The sequence below is a fragment of the Sciurus vulgaris genome (assembly GCF_902686455.1).
Source record: "Sciurus vulgaris genome assembly, chromosome: 15".
Lineage (NCBI taxonomy): Eukaryota > Metazoa > Chordata > Mammalia > Rodentia > Sciuridae > Sciurus > Sciurus vulgaris.
In genome coordinates, this window is record NC_136476.1 from 33,947,686 (window position 1) to 33,969,109 (window position 21,424).

A 21,424-nucleotide genomic window follows, 5' to 3' on the forward strand; every position below is an offset into this window, starting at 1 on the left:
ATTTCTCACAATTCTGGAGGACAGGAAGTCCAAGAGGGAGTGCCCACCAATTCAGCTCCTGATGAGGACTCTCTTCCTACTTTGTCTTCTTACTATTCTCTTACATGGCAGAGGGAGAAAAGGAGGTAGAAAGAGGGAGGGCAAAAGGGAGAGAGAGAATCTGATGAAGTCCTCAAATGAGGCAAATCCTGATGGGATTTCACCCTGATGGGGTAAAGGAGGAAAATGTGAAGACTGCCAGGGTCAGGGAGAGGGAGTGCTCTCTGGTGTCTTCTTATAAGAGTACTAGTCCCATCATGAAGACCCCATCCCCGAGACATCATGTAAATTTAATTAACTCTCATAGGCCCCAACTCCTAAGACCATCACAATGCAGGTGAAGAGTTCAATGTATTATTTGGACCTCAGGACACAAACATCTAGTCCATCACAGTCATGCAATTAAGCCCTAAGCAATGGGCTGCAACATGACATAATGATTCCTGGGTTGTTCCTTCAAAGGGAACTTCCTTGTCTTTTCTTCCCCTCCCACTGACTGGGCTGCAGATTTGGCAGTGGAAACTGGGGCTACCATCTTGGACCATGAAATAGTAGCCGTAGGTTGAAAGTGAGAGAACAAGAGACTTCATACTCTGAAATTGTCATATCAACCTTACAGTAAATGCTCCACTATATGAAAGAAATATGAACTATCCTATTAAAATCAGTTTATTTTGGCTTTTATTACAACAGCTGAATCTGTATCATTACTAATTCATTACCTAGGTCACATTGATGATAAATAACAGAGCATATTATTTAAACTCAAGTCTCTTACTGATGATACAGAACTGCCTGCCAAAAACAAAAGCAGAGTGTACCAAAAGGATGGCGAGCTGAGGTCCAGGGAAGGCGCTGTACGCAAGTCAGTTTGAGCTCTAAAGCATGAAATCAGCCCATGCCAACTTACAGTGAGTAAAAATACTAATAACCGTCTAAGGGACAGAGGGGCATTCCACAAAAGTGGGCTGTGCATGCACAATCCTGGCAGTTGCAGATAAGGTCCAGACCTCAGGTTTACTACAGGACGTGAGAATTGAAAGCAACCACAGCGATAATGCCATGTCAGTGACACTTGCCAGCCGAAGTTGGATTGGGCGGTGTCAAGGTTCACTGTCTCTCACCCGCCTCCTCAAAGGCATCGCTAGAGTCTCCCAGGAGCACCCAGGAGCCTGCAACCAGACAGAGGTCAAGTCCAAGTCTACACCACTAAAGAATCAGGTTTGGCCTCACCAGCCACCATGCTTGAGGGACCTAACCAAGCAACACCTCCCTCAGCAGAAGAACCTGACTTGTGGTCACAAACCTGGGGCAGGGACATTCATTGGATTTAAAGAAAACAAACAAACAAACAAAAACACTGAATCCTTTGCTGTTAGCCTGAAAGATTGTCATGTTTTTATATCTACACTCCTGCCCACACCCTCTCCTTCCCTTTCCCTGCCATCCTGTGACACTGAGGCACTGGCAGGAAACACTTTATTGTGAAGATTGTGAAGCTATTCTGTGGATTTCTTGTTTCTACGGATCTGAAGGGATTATTGGGATCAATTCTGACTCGTTGACAGAACGAGGGGGCCATATCTCACAGCCGAGCAACAAGTCTTCTGGGACAAATCCACCCCAGCTTTCTGTCCCTGTGGAAGAATGCAGGCCAGGACCAGTTTCCAGACTGTCTGGGGCAGAAACAGAAATCCAACACCCTGGAGAAAGTCCCAACTCCCTGTAAACAAAGAAGAGAGGAACTGTTTATTGCAGCCACTGAAGTCTTAGAATATAAGGCTCCAAGTGTGTCAAGCTCACCAAACAAATTTAGCTTCACCACCTGTTCCAGAAAGAAACGCCCCTGCCAAAATTCCCCCCGAAAAGTGCATAAATATTCTCAGTGTGGATTAGCTGGGAGTCTTTTCAAATATGTTCTATATTAGAGTTTGTAAACTGGGCACTTGATATACACCACATGGCCGCCGTGTAAGACATGAAGTTTTTGTTCTATGCTTTAAAAAAAAAAAAAAAAAAACTCTTTTACTCCACAGTTTTTAGATGAACTTGAACAAAATGGTTAAAAGACCTAAAACAAATTAAGGAGTCCATAGTCTTACTGAATGGAAAAGATAGACACTTGAAAAATTCCATGCCATTATCCAAAGATGTGCCAAAAGAGAACAATTGCTAAAAGAGTGGGACACAGGGTAATTGATAAGACACACAGGTGTATGTTGGAGCCAAGAGGTTACAAAATGTCATGTCATAGTCAGGTGACAGCAAAATAATGCCACAGTTAAGCCACATAAAAAGATCCAAAGAGTAAAGTTAGACAGATGCCAAAATATAGTTCCACTCAACAATTACATGTGAAGCCTAGTACCTTCTAGTCTCTGGATTCTAGTAGAGTAAAAGTCTAGGGACATGCCAGGCGCTACTAAATTTTCACCTCAGGCTTGTTACTGCAGTAGCTGTTGAGATGACACTGCCCTGGGGCATGTTTTGTGGCCCTTTTGCGGAAGCAAAAGCTCAGCTCAGAACTCCTCCCTGATACCTCCTCCGCTCCGCCCCTTCCCCAGGTGGTCCCTTGTCAGCCTCCCAGTGCAGTGTCACTACACAGTCCCCCTACAAATCCAGTAATTTAAGAGTAAGGCACAAGAACTGTTCATCTATGCCTCTAACATCTAATTTGAAACCTGCTTGATGAATGGATGAACTTGAAGTGCTAAAGGCAAAAAAGGCAGGATGGCAGGCCAGTGCAAAACCTGAAGGTGCCCCAGTGTCCCCAGCCTATGGATACACCTGAGTCTCACCAACCTTCAGACTCAGTGTGAGAGCAACACGCCATCCCTTCTGCTCAGACAGGAATCCAGTGCCTGGAAAGTTCCCCTGAATTATTTCTGTGGTTCTCCAGAGGGTGTCTGCCACCAGTTCTGACCACCACTTCCCTTTCCCTTGATAAATCTGGGCCGATGCCTTCCTTGCCCTGGGACACCTCCGCCTCAGCAGCTGTCCCAGCCTCTGCCCAGGCCCAGATCCCTGTGAATATAGCAAGGGCTATATTCAAAAGGTAAAGTTGACCATGGATATATTTTCCCACTATCATTGAGAGCTCAGGCACAGGCTCTCAATTCCAGCTGGACCAAAACGGCCAGTTGTCTTTTGAAAAAGGAAAGGCAGGCAGCTCCTCTTCACCCTCCACTCAGCTCAAGGCAGCACCCTGGGGCTGCGGGTGGGAGCAGGTGTGAGCATCCGATGGGTGGAAGGCGTTCTCAGCATCTCTCCCCATCTCTCTGAGGGGCACAGGACAGCAGAGGTGGGATGGCTACAAGTGCAATTATCATTCAACTTTTGAAATGCCACTAATATAAAGAAATACAAAATGCCCAGATCCACAAGGACAAAGGAAATAAGATAAACACCAGTGAGTGATTTCAAAGGTAGAAAGATGACAGGGGAGTATTAACTCTAGCAAAGGCCAGCAAGCCAGCATCTGGGAGAAAAATACAAACACGTAGAGCCAAATCACCTGCAGAACCAGGGACGGGCCTAAGAATGGAAGAGCCAGGAACCAGAGGCAGGATGAGAGCAGGAGGGTGAATCTAAACCAAACAGTAACCAGGCGCTGCGGGCCTTTTTACTCTCTGAAGCCCTCTGTAGCCTGGCCACAGCTTTCTCCCTATAGCCCAGCAGACCGGAAATGTCTGGGGAAAACAGACCTGAGAGACTCAAAAGGAAGTGATAGCAGAGGGTTGGGCTAAACCATGGAGCTCTAAAGAGGGAGGGAGATAAGGCAAAGCCTTCAGGGGCAAACATTGAGGCTACATCTCCCTACTGCTGGAAAGCATATGCCCTCAAGTGCTCTTACAGAATTGCATGGGGGTCAGGGACCACAGATACTGATATTAGAGACTCTCTCAAAGAAAAAGTCAGATCACAAACCAAAAACCCACACTCCTCCCCACCAGCTTCCAAGGAGCTATGAAGTGGTTATGATTTTAAGGAGAACATAGGCAAGGATGCTCAAACATCTGACAAAGTCACAATCCTTACACTGCCGGACTTCAAGGTCTAGGATGTGATAAGCTGCATGGCACTGGTATAAGGATAGACTTATAGAACAATGAAACAAATAGATACAGGCATACGAGGTGTCTTAGTCCATTTTCTGCTGCTATAACAGAATGCCACAGGTCAGGTAATTTATTTCTCACACTTCAGGAGGCCAGGAAGTTCAAGATTAATCTAAGGGCCACGTCCTTGATGAGTCATAACAAGGTAAAGGGCATCACATGGCAAGAGCAGGAAAGGATACAGCTTTTATAACAAAACCCCTCTGTTACTAAGTAGCCTGCTTCCAAGATAAGGTTTTAATTCATTTCTGGGAGTTGAGCATGCATGACCTAACCACCTCTTAAGAGTCTCACCTCAAAACCATCATGGTGGCAATAAGTTCAGTGTGATTTTTAGAGGTAACAATCAAGAATATTATCTGGTTAAGAACCAGATGATCTTTAACAAACATGACAAGATAATTCTCTTGGGAAATAGAAATCTTATCAGCAAAAAGTGCTGGAACAACGGTATATTAATCTGGAAAAAATTAACCTCACAGTGCACAAAATTAATTAATAAAAGCAAAAACCATAAAACGTCTAGAAGAAACATAAAACAATTTCCATTATGTTGGAATAGACAATGGTTTTTCTTTTCTTTTCTTTTTTTTTTTTTTTTTGGTACCAAGGATTGGACCCAGTGACGCTTAACCCCTGAGCCATATCCCCAGACAATGGTTTCTCTTAATACAAAACGGAAAAAATACCAACCATGTGTCAAATAAAATCTATGGAGCCCACTGTTTTGGACAGAGCTTTTCACTAGGCCCCTAAACTAGATCAGACCAAACCAAGATGGAGTCACACATGCTAAGTGCCACATAGTCAAACTGAACAAACCAGCCAGTTTTCAAAACAGGAGATTTACCATTTTCATTCAAAAGAAGCCCCATCGGCCTAAGCCAGCACCATAAGGAAGCCCCCTCTATTTCAATCTGTACAAGGAAAGTCACCTGAAAAAACTTTATTAATCCACTCATTCTTGTTTATGCTACTTAAAAAAATAGACAAAAAAAAAAAAAAAAAAAAAGAAAGAAAGAAAGAAAAAAAGCTGTTCTTCCATTCCTAGAGAGCTTCTTGTCTGTTTGTAGACTGAGTACTACCTGGTTCATAAATTGATAATAAAAACCAATTGGATCTTTAAAATTCAATTTGCTGAAATTTTGTTCTTGGACTCATAAAAGAAGCTAATAACATTTTAAGTTGAAATTTTTAATTATTTCTCTTTTTGCAATGTCCACTAAGAGGTAATGGATAAACATGGTGCTATATCTGCACAATAGAATACTACTTAGCCATAAAAAGGAATAAGAATAGACACAATATGCATAAATCTCAAAATCACCATGCTAAACAAAGAAGCCACATACTAAGAGACTACACAGTGTATGATTCCCTGTACATGAAATTCTAGAAATATAAAATATTGCCAGCCATATGTTTTAGTCAGCTTTTTTGCTTCTGTGTCTAAAAGACCCCACTAGAACTATTGTAGAGGAGGAACAGTTTTTTGGGGGGCTAAAAGTTTCAGTGATCTCCATCTATAGCATTTTTTGGTGGAAAAAAATGTATGAAGGAATTTAAGGGATGATGGCAATGTTGCAAATCTGGATTGCAGGGACAGTAGCATAGGCTTATACATTTGCCCAAACTCATCAAGCTGTATGTTTACAATAGGTATATTTTACTGTATGAAAATTCTATCTTAATCGAGGGGATTTTTAAAGGGATGTCCTGCACCACCTCTTCCTCCTTCTACTGCTTCTGTTCTCTGCCACATACATCTACACTCTCACAGAGCTATCGGACTGCTAACTCTATTTCCACTTCTCCCATCCTTAGGATCCCATGCCAACTCAGGCCTGTGACCACACCAAGCCACTAAAACTGTTCTTTTTTTTTTTTTTTTGGCGGGCGGGGGCTGAGAATTGAACCCAGGGCCTTGATACATGCGAGGCAGACACTCTGCCAACTGAGCTATATCCTCAGCCCCCAAAACCGTTCTTGTTAAATCACTAATGACTTCAGTTTTTCTAAATTATCAATTTTATGCAGTTTCTCACCTCCTTCTTCTCGACTTAGTGACGCCTGTCTCTTTCTTGTTTCTTTCCGTACTCCACCGCCAGCCCTTGTATTGCTTGAGTGGTTTCTTCTCATCTTTCTCACCTGCAGGTGACATTGCCCCATGCTTAGAATCCCCTGTTCTTCCTCTCCATTCACCTCCTAAGTGTTCCCATTCACCTCTGACTTCAAATACCATATATATACCCCTGGCTCCCAAAGCTGTATCTGTGTCCCAGAACTTTCCTGAACTCCAGACTCACACCGGCTGCCACTTGACATTCCCCCGAGGTCTAAAAGGCATCCCAAACTCACAGTGCCTGGGGTAGAATGAATAGTGGCCCGCAAAGGTATCCAGGCCCTAATCCCTGGCACCGTCATGTCACCTTATATAGCAAAAGAAACTTTGCATGTGATGGTTAAGGATATTCAGATGAAGAGATTATCCTGGTTTATCCAATTTGGCCCTAAATATCATCTCAAGCATCCTTATAAGAGGGAGCTAAAGGGAGGTGTGATACAAAGGAAGCAGCCTGACTATGGACTAAGGGCTGGCTTTGAGGAGGGAGGGAAGGGCCTCCAACCAAAGAACGCAAGGAATGCAGCTCTCAAGGCTGGAAGGCAGGAAGCAGATGGTCCCTTAGAGACTCTGCCCGCCGTGGGGCCCTCCCGACACGTTGGTGGGGCCCAGTACAATTGATCTTGGACTAGAGAATAAAGTTGTGTTCCTTAAAGTCAATACATTGCTGGTAATATGTTATCACAGCAGTAGGAAATTAATACAGTGCCCTAAAGCAAACTCCAAGCACTCACCTCCAAATCCCCATACTATTCTTGTTCTTGATAAAATCACACAAAAATATCCTAGATTCCATAAGAAGAGGGCTTTATCTTATGCTCTACTGCATCTCTAAGCATAAAATACTGCCAGACATATGTTTTAGTCAGCTTTTTTGCTTCTGTGTCTAAAAGACCCCACTAGAACTATTGTAGAGAGGAACAGTTTATTGGGGGGCTAAAGCTTCAGTGGTCTCCATCTACAGACAGCTGGCTCCATTCCTCAGGGCTCCAGGTGAGGCAGGAACGACATGGCAGAAGAGTGTGGCAGAGGGAAGCAGCTCACATGATGATCAGACAGCAGAGAGCAGGACTCTACTCACCAGACAGTAATATATACCCCAAAGTCCTGCCCCCAGTGCCCACCTCCTCCAGCCACCCCCTATGTACCTTCAATTACCGCTCAGTTAATCCCATGGGGGAGTAATTCACTGATTCGGTTAAGGCTCTCATAACCCAATCACTTTCCCTCTGGACCTCCTTGCACTGTTTCACATGTGATCTTTTGGGGGACACATCACATCCAAATCATAACAACATAGTAGGTGTTAGAAAATCATTTGTTGAACTAATAAATAAACATTGAAAACAGAGGAAAAGATCAATATAAAATCATAAACTATCCCAAGGGTATAAAGTAGATATTATATTCATGAAATAAGAATGAAATAATGTACATAGTATTAAGAATCAATATAAAAAGTCCTTTGAATCTGGAAAGCCGTGTGGAGATTCCTCAGAAAGCTCGGAATGGAACCACCATTTGACCCAGCTATCCCACTCCTTGGCCTATACCCAAAGGACTTAAAATCAGCATACTACAGAGATACAGCCACATCAATGTTCATAGCTGCTCAATTCACAATAGCCGGATTATGGAACCAACCTAAAAGTCCTTCAATTGATGAATGGATAAAGAAACTGTGGTGTATATATATACAAAGGAATATTACTCAGCCATAAAGAATAATAAAATTATGGCATTTGCAGGCAAATGGATGAAATTGGAGAATATCATGCTAAGTGAGATAAGCCAATCTCAAGAAACCAAAGGACCAATGATCTCGCTGATAAGCGGATGATGACACATAATGGGGGTTGGGAGGAGGGCAAGAATGGAGGAAGGAGGGACTGTAAGGGAAAAGGGGGTGGGAGGGTCGGGGGGGAAGGAAAAAATAACAGAATGAATCAAACACCATTACCCTATGTAAATGTATCATTACACAAATGGTACACCTTCACTTCATGTACAACCAGAGAAACAACATGTATTCCATTTGTTTACAATAAAAATAAATTAAAAAAAAAAAAAGTCCTATGATGGCTTTGCATGTACAAGGACTTGGATTCAATTTCAAGCACCATCCCCCCCCAAAAAAGTATGGGGCTGGGGATATAGCTCAGTTGGTAGAGTGCTTGCCTTGCAAGCACAAGGCCCTGAGTTCAATCCCCAGTACCGCCAAGAAAAAAAAAAAAAAGTCCTTTGAAAATGAAAATATCTGGGTTGAAGTTTTTGGAGATGCAACATAAGGGTAGAATGGAAAAACATGGGATAGTATAAAAGATTGTTTAAAATCAGGATTGATTTTTAATTCTAATCCAAAATTAGAATTGAGGCCTATGATCCAATTAGCAGAAGTATCAGACAGAAAACAGAGAGAAAGAATTATACTCCATTTAGATATGATTTATCAAAATACATAAATGCATTCTACTGTCATGTTTAACTAATTAGAAGAAATTAAAAAATTAAAAGATTTTTTAAAAAAAGAAAAGAGGGGCCGGGGTTGTGGCTCAGTGGCAAAGCGCTTGCCTCACACATACAAGGCGTTGGGTTCGCTCCTCAGCACCACATAAAATAAACAAATAAATAAAGACATTGTGTCCACCTACAACTCAAAAAAGAAAATAAAAAGAAAAAGGAAGGAAGGAAGGAAGGAAAGGGAAGGGAAGAGAAGGGAAGGGAAGGAAGGAAAGGAAATGAAATTACCAAAGAAATAAAATTAAAGAATTTTTCAAAACAGAAGGACATGGGTCTTCGTGTTGAAAGAACCCACATCTGCACATAAAATGAATTATAGAAGACCTCCACCACGGCACATTTCCATGGAATTTTGTAATACCACAGGTAAACAGAAAGTCCTAAGGGAGTATAATAAGAAGTCACTTATATTGAGGGCTGGGGGTGAGGCTCAGTGGTAGGGTTGGCTTGGCATGCACAAGCCTCTGGATTCAGTCCCCAGCGCCATCAAAAAGAAAAAGAAAGAAAGAAAAGAAACTTACAAAGAAAATGGGAGTTAGAACGCATCTGGTTTCTTTTCTCCAAAGCTTTACTGAGTATAATTGACAAATAAAAATTGTATATATTTAAGGTGCACCTGCTGTGTGGGCTTTTGATTTTTGCTAATGACTGACCCCAGGGACTTGAACCCAGCCCTTCTTAATTCTTGCTAAGTTGCTGAGGCTAGCCTGGAACTTGTGCTCCTCCTGCCTCAGGGATTCCAGGTGTGCTTTACCACCCTAGCTACACCATGTTTTGATATGCGCATGCACTGTGAGATGATCACCACCACCAAGCAGATTAACATGTCCACTGCCCCTCACAGATGCCTTCCCGTGTCTGTCGTGTGACCAGAACACTTCAGCTCGACTCTCTTAGCAAAATTCAAGTATACAGTATTTTATTATTAACTATAGTCAGGGTGCTATAGGCATCTGAAAATTGTATTAGCAAAAGCTCTAAATGAAGCCTTCAAAATCCTGGCAAGTAGAGGGTCTTCAGCCACACTATTAATTAATCGAGGTGTGATACAGAATAAAAACATTTTCAGAATGAACTCAAAAAACATGCTTCTCAAACACAGGCTGTGCTTTAAAAAAAAAAAAAAAAAAATCAGCAGAAGCCAGTGGGGGGCAGGGGGAGATTCAAGAAATGGTTCAAAATCAGCGGTGCTTCACAGAGATTCTCATGCTTAAGGCCTATGGAGCAAAAACTCGGGTCGGGGGGAATGGGGAAGGAGAGAGGGATTGGAGCCTACCGTTTCTGTGAACTTGATTTGAGTGTTTAAAAACGTTGACAAATGTATGAGAAATCTATTGAAACATTTGGAAACAAAATTATTAGTGCATTCATAGGAAACTAAACAAATGAAAAAAAGAGAGACCGTTTTAATAACATCAAGATTAAAAGATGATACAAGAAGGAAATACAATCATGAAATCTTACTTGTGTCGATAGTAAACGACTTATATGGTCATTATAATGTAAATACTGAGCATTGATTTAACCAAAACTTTGTAACTCTACAATATAAAGATGAGTCAGGAGCCAAGCCAGCGGCAGTGACAGGAGAGAGACCTACAGCCTCATCTACAATAATAGAATGATGTCTAAAATTGGAAAAAGATATAAACACCACGATGAGCACATTGGTTAGAAGTATGACAATAAATATGGAAAGAAACACCTAGAAGACCATTGAGACTCTTAATTCTAACATGGTCACTTTCAGGGAGACCCAAGATGGAGTAGGCAAGGGTTCTGCTTTTCCTGTCAGCGTTTTAGTCTCATTTGGTTGTTTATATATGTATGTGCATTGTTTTGCCACAACAGTAGTCCTAAAGTAAAAGTGAGTATAACTAAATAGAGGGCTCTGAGCAGGACAGACCTAGAGGAAGAGATTGCCACAAACAGTAGTAAGGGCTGTGACACACAAGGGTCATCCCTCATCACCTGGGGCAGTGCGGGACCAGCAGAAGGGGGACAGCCAGAGAGTGAGGAAGAGAGGCACATCACTTCCTAACTAGCCACACACACAGTTGCATCAACCCCTTTGTGAGAAGGGAATTAATAGAGCCATACATTGTTTTGTTGTCTCTAGGCTTTTGCACATGAAGTTTTATGTCGAAATAAGTTTAGTCATCCCCGATAAATAGGTTCATCAGCCCCAGCCAAGTTCCAAGACCAAAAGTCCTTCAGGTATATGTAAGAGATGGAAATTTACATGGCCAGAACTAAGGGGCAAGTTTAAAGAAATACTCTGACAGAATGGTAATATTAACTGAGTATTTGCTTTAACCATTAACACACACATACATTGTGTATGTGTATGTGTGTGTGTGGTGTATGTATTCCTTTTTTTTGGGGGGGGGGGGTACTGGGAATTGAACCCAGGGGTGCTCTACCACTGAGCCACATTCTCAGCCCTTCATTTTTTATTTTGAGACAGGGCCCTGTTAAATTACTTAGACTGGCTTTGAACTTATGATCCTACTGCCTCAGGCTTTCAGTCACTGGGAATCATCACCTAAAGTCCATGCTTTACATTAGGGTTCACTCCTAATATTGTGCATTCTATAGGTGTGGATAAATATATCATGATACATATTTACCAGTAGAGTATCGTACTGAATGTTCCCACTAAAAATATTCTGCATGCATGACTTTTTAACTGAATATCCAATTTGATTTCAACTAGACAGAACTGTATTGCTAGTAGTGAAGCCTGACCTTGGAGGTGGGTAAGTCCAACAGAAATTGAAGAGCGCCCCCTCCACGTAGTAGTGGCACGAAGACCACTGGAAGTATCCCTTCTCAGATACCCACTCTTTAAGGAGTGCATGTTTTATATTGAAGGTACACACGAGAGGATATTATAAACCTGCCCTGAGGGAGTTAGAGAAGACCCGCGGGTGGATGCATTTGTTATTCCTAAGATAATACAAAGTTCACATGATAAACAGCACCTAGGGGAACAGCTCAAGAAAGCAACAAGCCCCCTCAGAACTTAGGATTGTGAAGTGGCCCCAGAACAGACCTTAACTCACAGCACCAAGGCTCTGAAATAAGAACAAAAGAGGACTTTGTAAATGTTTTGAGTCATACCAAAAAAGCACATGGTTTCTCACAGTGGTTCTATGAAGAACACAACACGTATTTAAAAGCAGACATTTCCATTTGTTTGCTAAAATTCAATCTCATTTCTTTATACTAGTTGTACACGTGTAGTAGAAGATGATTTGAGGGACAAGTGGCATTAGGAGTTAGATGGTCCAAGGAAAACTCACCACGGGAAGTAAAATTTGAGCTGGTGACCCCACATTCTGGAGGAACCCATAAGTAAAGGAAGTGCACATATTTTCCAAGCAAGATGCTTCTAGTGACAGCAAGCAGTCAAGGTCCAGAACGCAGGCAGAGAGAGCGGTCTTAAGGACCATGCCCTTGTATTTATCCAGGAAAATGCCCACCATCTTCTCCCTTTCATGAGCAGCCAACACTCAAAGATTCTTGTTAACTGGAGGCAGAATTCTGAAGAACACGCCTAGTTTTTTCATGTCTTTGTTTTCAATTAGCAGTCTAGCCTTGTGTTTTTAAAAGCATTCTTTTCTTCCCATTATATTTATGATCAATATCTCTGTGCAAAATTCTAATACTATCAACGTCTGGTGAAAAAGAAACATTCCATACCAAGAAGGAAAAGAGAATGGTAATTTCTCCCGCTCTTTAGGGAAAAGTCATGAAGAGGAGCAGTTGGTCGCTATCTTCAGATCTTCCAAGCACATGAGGGCTGGAAAATGGAATCACTTAAATAACAATTCAAATTGTTTCCCCCTCACAAAACAGAATAATAGTGGGAACATTTTTGTGACTCCAAGGAAGCAAGTGTTTCTAATTAGTGAACAACATCGGCTGAAGTGACTGCTCTGGGTCCTCCAGCAAAGCTGCAAAGTTGCCTGAATTCTGTTTGTGAAGACTGCCACCTACCGAAGAGCATGCGGCACTGCAGCCGGCTTGAAAGGGGAAATGCCAGGGGAATAAGAAAAGCAGCTGGTAATCCTGAGAGCAGGGTGAGATTGACAGGGCAGCAGAAGGCACAGAACCAGCAAGGCGCTGACTGGGCAGGATACAGTTGTGGGGACAAGAAGAGTGGGGTCCAGCTGGAAGGCTCTGTGCAGAGCAGGTCTAAAGGGGCTTTCCGGAGTCCCAGGGCGTTTAACCAAGGGCTAAGGGGAGTATGCGAAGTGGAAGTGGCTTGGGCACAGACACAGGTGAAGAGCCACCTCAGCGAGAAGGTCCAGGGGACAGACCCTAGCTGTAGACACTTGCACCGGGAACTTGTAGGAAATGAGATTAGATACTGAGGCCCTTGGGCTGATAAAGTAGGACCTTTCCCCGAAGGCAGAGAGAACTCTACGAGGTTTGTCAAGGCCTCACCGGACAAGTAACACTTAAGAACAGGTGATGGGGGCTGGGGTTGTAGCTCAGTGGTAGCGTGCTCACCTCACAACTGTGAGTCACTGGGTTCAATTCTCAGCACCGCATAAAAATAAAATAAAGGTATTGTGTCCATCTACAATAAAAAAATAAAATTAAAAAAAAAGAACCAATGATGGAATAAGGAAATGGGTCAATTACAGATTTGCTGTGTAGATAGTAAACTCTTGGTTCTTTGGAAATTGTCTATTAAAAAAAAAAAAAACACCGAAGATCGAAGTAAGAATTTGACAGGTAAAATAGTGACCCCACAACCGGAGCCACCATCCCTTCCTAGCACCAAGAGCCACAGCAGCGACCCCCAGGATCTGTCAACATTAGAACTCAGTTCTGTCCCAAGACACCAAAGTCCCCATTCTGCCCACACGTGCCCCTCTTTCTCTGCCCTCATAAAAACAATGCTCCCCCATTTCTACCTTATTTGTTTCTGTTAACTTTATTAACTGAGCCCCCAGCTGCATCCCTGGCATTAACATTAGGGGAAGGGGGAAAATAGAGTCCCTGTCACTTTGGGTCTAGCAGACAGGGAGACAGTAATTAAATAACTGCATATACTAGTACAAGAGTGACAACCCTACATTCAGGGTTGTAAAAGCCTAAATAGGAACAATGAGCTGGTCTAAGTGAAAGAATCTCAGTAAGGAGATTCTTACTGAGGAAATAGTAAATATCTGTTCAACACACATTGGTTTATGGCTGCAGTTGAGAAGCACAATTAGAGACCCCAGGCCTCGCTTCCCCTCTTGACAGGGGTCTCTCTTTTGGCAAGCCACTTGGAACCTAGACCTGTTTGCTCTTATATATGGGGAACATAGTAGGAATTAAATGAGAAAATCCACATAGTGTTTAGCACAATGACTAGAAGAAAGTACAATAAATGTTAGCTAATATTATTTTTTATATTATTAATCCTCTTTGATTTTATGTCAGGGTATGAACAGTGAGGAAGGAGAGTGGACAGAGAGGACTTGCATCTGAATACTGGAATTGCTTTATGCTATTTATATGCCATATGTTATTGAACTTTTACAGTCCAGACAGATCATAGGATCCATTATGGGACAGAAGCAAATAAAAACTAAAATACCATTAGAACTCTCTCTTGACCAACTTGCTGAAAATTGAAACATTATTTTGAGCACTATTTATGTGTGAAAATGTGTTCCAATTCAAATTGAAGTAATTAAACATTCCTTTTGAATACATGTTAGCATATTGGGGACTGTCAATTTTCACACAGAATAATTCTATAGATGAGATCTTTGTTTCACATACAATAGAGTGCAGCCCAAACAGGAACTATGACTCCCTCATCACAACCCAGGAAACAGCCACAGACTTATCCTGCAAGGGATGAAGGTACCTGAGGCTAGAACCTCCTAATCAAATCCCATGAAATTGCTGCCCCTGAATAGGAGTGACTTTCTCCTGTGTGCCTTTTGTTATGTTCAGAGGGCCAATCTCTGCAGGGAGGAAAAGGAAAAGCAATTTGGAGAGTTTCTGATGACTCAAACTTTGGAATAATTTGGCAATTCAAGGGAATCTCTGATTTGATTTTTAAAATAAACTTGTGTTCCTAAAACGAAATGTTGGACATTAAAATATTTTAACTCTAAACAGAATGACTTATAAACATGAGACAATCCTGGGCATCTAAATAAAGTTTGGAAGAAAATGCATTAAAATATATCAAAACCAATGTTTCCTTTTTTAGTATTTTCTATATTTTTCAAATTTTCCTTGGTTTATAAGTTTAACATTATTGTGGTTTGGATGTGAGTATCCCCAAAAAGCTCATGTGTGAGATGATGCAAGAAGGTTCAGAGGTGAAATGATTGGATTATGAGAGCTTTAACCCACCCAGTGGATTAATCCCCTGATGGGATTAACTGGGTGGTAACTGAAGGCTGTAGGGTGTAGCTAGACAGGTGGGTCTCTGGGGGTGTGCCTTGTGGGGATATATTTTGTATCCGGCAAGTACAGTCTCTGTCTCTGCTTCTTTACAATCATTTGAACCGCTTCCCCTTGCCATATCCTGCCACTGTGATGTTCTGCCTCACTTTGAGCCCCAAGGAGTGGAGCTGGCTGTCTATAGACTGAGACCTCTGTAACCTTGAATCCCCAAATAAACTTTTCCTCCTTAAAATTGTTCTTGTCAGGTCTTTAAATCACAGCAGCAAATAAGCTAACTGACACAGAAATTCATACCAGGAGTGGGGTCATGACCATGTGGTTCAGAAGTTTTGGAGCTTTTTGGAATTCACAGGAGGAATTTTGAGATGTTTAGCGGTACAAGCTGAAAATGTTTTAGAATATTGTAAGCAGAACTTTAATGGCCAATTCTGGTGGGAGCTCAGAAGACTGGAATGCTAATCTGGACCATATACAATGAAGAGAGAAGGTTCAGAGAAGGAAGTCTCTACTGGAAATTGGACTAGAGGTCATTCATGTTATGTTCTAAGAAGCATTTTGCGCATATCCTGAGACTTTCTGTGAGACTGATTTTAAAAGTGATGGATTTCTTAAACTGGTGGAAGAAATTTCTAGGCTGCATAGTATCTAGGCAGTGGTGTGGATAATGCTGGTAGCTTTTGGCCAAGTTTACTAAGATATTCAAGAGCATAGAGCAGAGCAGAAAGATTTTAAAAACTTAGACTTGAAAGGTGGGAGTAAACTGGGGCTAAGGAAGTTGCAGTTGTTAAATACATTCCTGACACTAAAAAATGCTAAAAACTTTGTCCAGGAACAATGAAAAGGATGGTTTGAGGGCATCTCAGCAATTGGCAAGACTCAAGGGAGGGCATCTCAGGAATTGGCTTAGACTCAAGGGAGTTAACAGAAAAAATTCTCTTGAGAAAAATGGGACACTCTTCTTGCACAAGGGGGCCTAAGAAGTTTTTTCAAAATGTGTTCAGACACCCAGACACCCAGAGGCTGCTGCAGCCAGGGTCCCTGGAGGTTTTACTACTGCTTGAGATGGCAGCAGACCTTGGCATCAACCACATGGTGCTGGTTTTTCAGGAATGCAGGATGCTAGAGTTAGGGGGTCATGGAGGCCTACATCAAGATTTCAAAGGATGGCCTGGAGGCTAGGCCAAGTGAAGCAGAGTTGTAGTTCCTGTGGGCAGCGAGAGTCATACAAGAAGATATGAGGAGAAAGCCAAAGCTACAGCAGAGACCCCTGGGAAATGCCAATAATGTGGGATGTCCACTAGGGAAAGCCACAGGGATTGAGTAGAGACAAGCCAACAGAAGGACCATGTGGGTTATAACCAGCAAAGCCATAGGGGCAGAGCTACACAGGCCTTTTGGAAAGAACATCATGATGCCATGTGCTCCAGATGCTGGACACAGAACTCCAGGACTTGTTTGCCCAGCTGGATTTCAGTCTTGATTTGGTCCCATCCCTTCTTTCTATGCCCCTATTTTTCTGAATGAAAATGTTTACTATTGTTTTAGTCAGCTTGTTCACTCTATGACCAAGTGATTCAACCAGCACAACTGTAGAGGAGGAAAAGTTCATTGGAGGACTCATGGTTTCAGAGGTCTTATCTATAGAAGACCAGCTCCATTCCTCAGAACTCCAGGGGAGGTTGAACATCATGGCAGAAGAGTGTGGCAGAGGGAAGCACCTCACATCATCAGGAAGCAGAGAGAGAGAGAGACTTCACTCTCCAGATACAAAATAAATACTCCATAGTCACACCCCCAATGAACCACTCCCTCCAGCCACATCCCACCTGCCTCCAGTTACCACTCAATCCCATCAGGGATTAATTCACTGATTAGGTTAAGACTCTCACAACCCAATCATTTCTTCTCTGAACCTTCTTGCATTGGCTCACAGGTGATCTTTTGGGAGACACCTCACATCCAAACCATAACAACTATATATCTTTTTATATTGAATACTTGTAAATTACTTTTGATTTTTGCAGTTGCTCATGATGTGAGTTTGCCCTGAGTCTCAGAGGAAACTTTGAAATTGAACTTTTGGGCAATCTTTGAACTGTTAAGTTCAAAAGACTAAGGGAGCTCTTGGAAATGAACGAAATGTATTTTGCATTGTTAGATGGTCATGAGCTTTGGGGTCCAGGTGTGAAATGTTATGATTTGGATGTGATGTGTCCCCCCCCAAAGTTAATGAGTGAGACAATGCAAGAAGGTTCAGATTGGGTTATGATTGGGTTATGAGAGACTTGACCCAATTCATGAATTTATTTTCTATGGGATTAACTAGGTGGTAACTAAAGGTAGGTAGAGTGTGGCTGGAGGAGGTGGATCATTGGAGATCTGCCTTTGTGGTATACATTTTGTATCTGGCAAGTGGAGTCAGTCTCTCTCTCTCTCTCTCTCTCTCTCTCTCTCTCTCTCTCTCTCTCTCTCTCTCTCTCTCTCTTTCTTCCCTTCCTGACAGTCAAATAAAACACTTCCTTCTGCCACACCCTGCCACCATGATGTTCTGCCTCACCTCGAGTCTCAAGGAATGAAGCTTGTTGTCGATGGTCTGAGACCTCTGAAACCAGAGCCCCTAAATAAACTTTTCCTCCTTAAAATTGTTCTTGTAAGGTCTTTACATCACAGCAGTGAAAAAGTTGACCAAAACAAGCACAAAGAGGAAAACTTTTACATAGGGGAAAAAGGCCTATGACAGAACAAAATCATGTAATTGTTCATGGTTTGGGTAAAAATATTCATTTCCAAAACTTTCGATAAGTCCTCTTTTACACTCAGACACCCTGAAATGTCAGAGGAACTGGAGGTTAATATTTTTACTTTTTAATTTTACTGCCTAGAAGGCGTCCAGCTCACTAAAAATCAATTCCCAGAAAATCATTTCAATCAATTGCCAAACTGACTTAAGGAAAATTATTTTCAGAAAAAAGAACCTAAAGTTGCATTATACAACTGTTTGATAAAAATATACCTGTTGTGGAATAAGTAGGAAGGCTAAGCTGCCCAATCTGACCTCAAACTTGCCTCAGCTTCTCAGTAGCTGGGATTACAGACATGCACCACTATACCTGGCTAGAGTTCAGTGATTTCTAATGCCATTTCAGTAGTGTTTGAACTCACCAGAGTTCTAAGAGAGTAGCTCTTTTTCCTTTTTTGACATTAAAACAATACAAAAATCCATCAGAACTGAGCTCTTGCTCACGTTGTGCTTTGTGGAACAAGCAGGGAAGATTTGAGACCTCCAACTCTGCTTTCCATATCCTACCTGCCCTATTAGGCAATATTTAACAAATGCAGTCTTCATTTTAACAAAAGAAGGTTTTTTATGTTCCTATAGTTATATGATTCATGTGACTTTCCCCACAGAGTTCCACCCCATAAATTCATAGATTCCTTTCTGTTTAACATAATCAGTTTTAGACAGACCAGGAACATCCTGTTATGCTAAAAACACTGCATCATTATAAACTGTCCCATCACTGAATGCCATTAGTGTGTTTGCCAAGAGGTCTGTCATTTACCTGTTTTAAGGAGATTTGATAAAGGTATCTTTCCTTCCAAGGAGTCTCTCAATAAAAGGCAGAGAATGAATTGCAAGGTTCATGGCTGTCTTTCCAGTCAACAAAAGAAAAATGATTTGTTTTAGTTGCTTCTTTATTTAAAAGCTTTCTTTCTCATTAAAAAAAAAAAAAGTTTCTTGCAAAATAAAAATACTGAAGTTGGACTAGCCAAAGCAATTAGACAGACCAGAGAAATTAAAGGGATACAAATAGGAAAAGAACTCAAGCAATCACTATTTGCTAATGACAATTCTATATTTAGGGGATCAAAAAAAAAAAAAAAAACCCATCAGAAAAGTAGAACTAATAAATGAATTCAGCAAAGTAGCAGGATATAAAATCAACATGCATAAATCTAATACATTTCTATTCATCAGTGATGAATCCTCTGGAAAAAAAAAATAGGAAAACTACTGCATTTACAATAACCTCAAAAAAAATAAAAATAAAAATAAAAACACTTGGTAACCAGTCTAACAAAAGAGGTGAAAGACCTCTACAATGAAAATGACAGAACACTAAGGAAAGCAATTAAAGAAAACCTTAGAAGATGGAAAGATCTCCAAAGTTCTTGAGTAGGCAGAATTAATATTGTCAAATTTGCCATACTGAGAGGGGGTTGTGGCTCAGTGGTAGAGTGCTTGCCTAGCATGTGTGAGGCACTGGCTCAATTCTCAGCACCAAATAAAAACAAATGAATAAAGGTCTATCAACATCTAAAAAATATATACATTTAAAAAAATTGTCACACTACTAAAGGCACTATACAGAGTCAGTGCAATCCCAGTTAAAATCCCAATGATGTACCACATAGAAACAGAGAAAGCAATCATGAAATTCATTTGGGAGAATAAGAGATTCAGAATAACCAAAGCAATCCTGGGCAGTAAGAGTGATGCAGGAGGTGTCACAATATCAGAATTTAAACTATACTACAGAGCCATAGTAACAAAAATGGCATGGTATTGGCACCAAAATAGACAGAGAGACCAATGGTACAGAATAAAAGGCCCAGAGACAAACTCACATAAATACGAATACCTCATACTAGATAAAGGTGCCAAAAACATACAATGGAGAAAAGATAGCCTCTTCAACAAATGGTGCTGGGGAAAAATGGAAATCCATATGTAGTAAAATGAAATTAAACTCCTAACTCTCATCCTGCACAAAACTCAACTCAAAATGGATCAAGGACCTAGGAATTAGACCAGAGACCCTGCACCAAATAGAAGAAAAAGTAGGCCCAAATCTTTATTATGTTGGCTTAGAACCAGACTTCCTTAATAAGACTCCCAGAGTGCAAGAAATGAAAGCAAGAAGCAATAAATGGAATGGATTCAAACTGAAAAGCTTTTTCTCAGCAAAGGAAACAATCAATAATGTGAAAAGAGAGCCTACAGAGTGGGAAAAAAATCTTTTGCACATTCTCTTCAGATAGAGCACTAATCTCCAAAGTTTATAAAAAACTTAAAAAACTTTACACCAAAAATACAAAGAACCCAGCCAATAAATGAGCTAAGGAACTGGACAGGCACTTCACAGAAGAAGATATAAGAACAACTAACAAATATATGAAAAAGTGTTCAACATCTCTAGTAATTAGAGAAATGCAAATCAAAACCAACCTAAGATTTCATTTAACTCTAATTAGAATGACTATTATCAAGAATACAAGCAATAATAGGTGTTGGCAAGGATGTGGGGGAAAAGGCACACTCATACATTGCTGGTGGAGTTGCAAATTAGTGCAGCCACTCTGGAAAGCAGTATGGAGATTCCTCAGAAAACTTGGAATGACCCACCATTTGACCCAGTTATCATCCCACTCCTTGCTTTATACCCAAAGGACTGTGTAGTCACATTAATGTTTACAGCAGCTCAATTCACAATAGTTAGATTGTGGAACCAACCTAGATGCCCTTCAGTTGATGAATGGATAAAGAAACAGTGGTATATATACACAATGGAATATTACTCAGCCATAAAGAAGAATAAAATTATGGCATTTGCAGGTTAATGGATGAACTGGAGAATATTATGCTAAGTGAAATAAGCCAATTCCAAAAAACCAAAGTCCAAATGTTTTCTCTGATAAGTGGATGCTGTTACGTAATGGTAGGGGTAAGGGAAGAATGGAGGAATGTTGAATTGTGTAGAGGGAAAAGAGGGGAGGGGAGGTGGGGGAAGGAAAGGCAGTGGAACAAGACAAGCATCATTACCCTATGTATATGTATGATCACAGAAATGGTGTGAATCTACATCGTGTACAATCATAGAAATGAAAAGTTGTACCCTATTTGTGTACAATGAATCACAATGCAGTCATTAAGAATAAAAATAAATAAAACAAAAAAAAAATACTGAGGTTGGGCTGGGGATGTGACTAAGCAGTGGAATGCTTGCCTAGGAGGCCCTGGGTTTGAGCCCACCACTGAAAAAAAATTTAAGTCAACATAAATGCATTGTTTTAATAAAATGACTACAGGCTAGTGGTCCTTCGAGACAGATGAATTGTAAACAAGAAAGGGGAATTGATTTCTCAAATGGCAATTTAAAAAGCTCTGCAAACCTTCTCCCTAGCAAAATAATAATTT

The 21,424-nt window shown here is 41.1% G+C and overlaps 1 long non-coding RNA gene across 1 annotated transcript in view; it reads right to left on the reverse strand.

Annotated features, from left to right (window-relative positions):
- Positions 1-6,198: 6,198 nt before the first annotated feature.
- Positions 6,199-21,424, reverse strand: part of LOC306645218 — a 36,388-nt gene continuing 21,162 nt past the window's right edge. Inside the window, exon 5 of the long non-coding RNA XR_013759569.1 lies at positions 6,199-6,305. This is a non-coding gene — a long non-coding RNA (uncharacterized lncRNA). The remainder of the gene's footprint in view (positions 6,306-21,424) is intronic.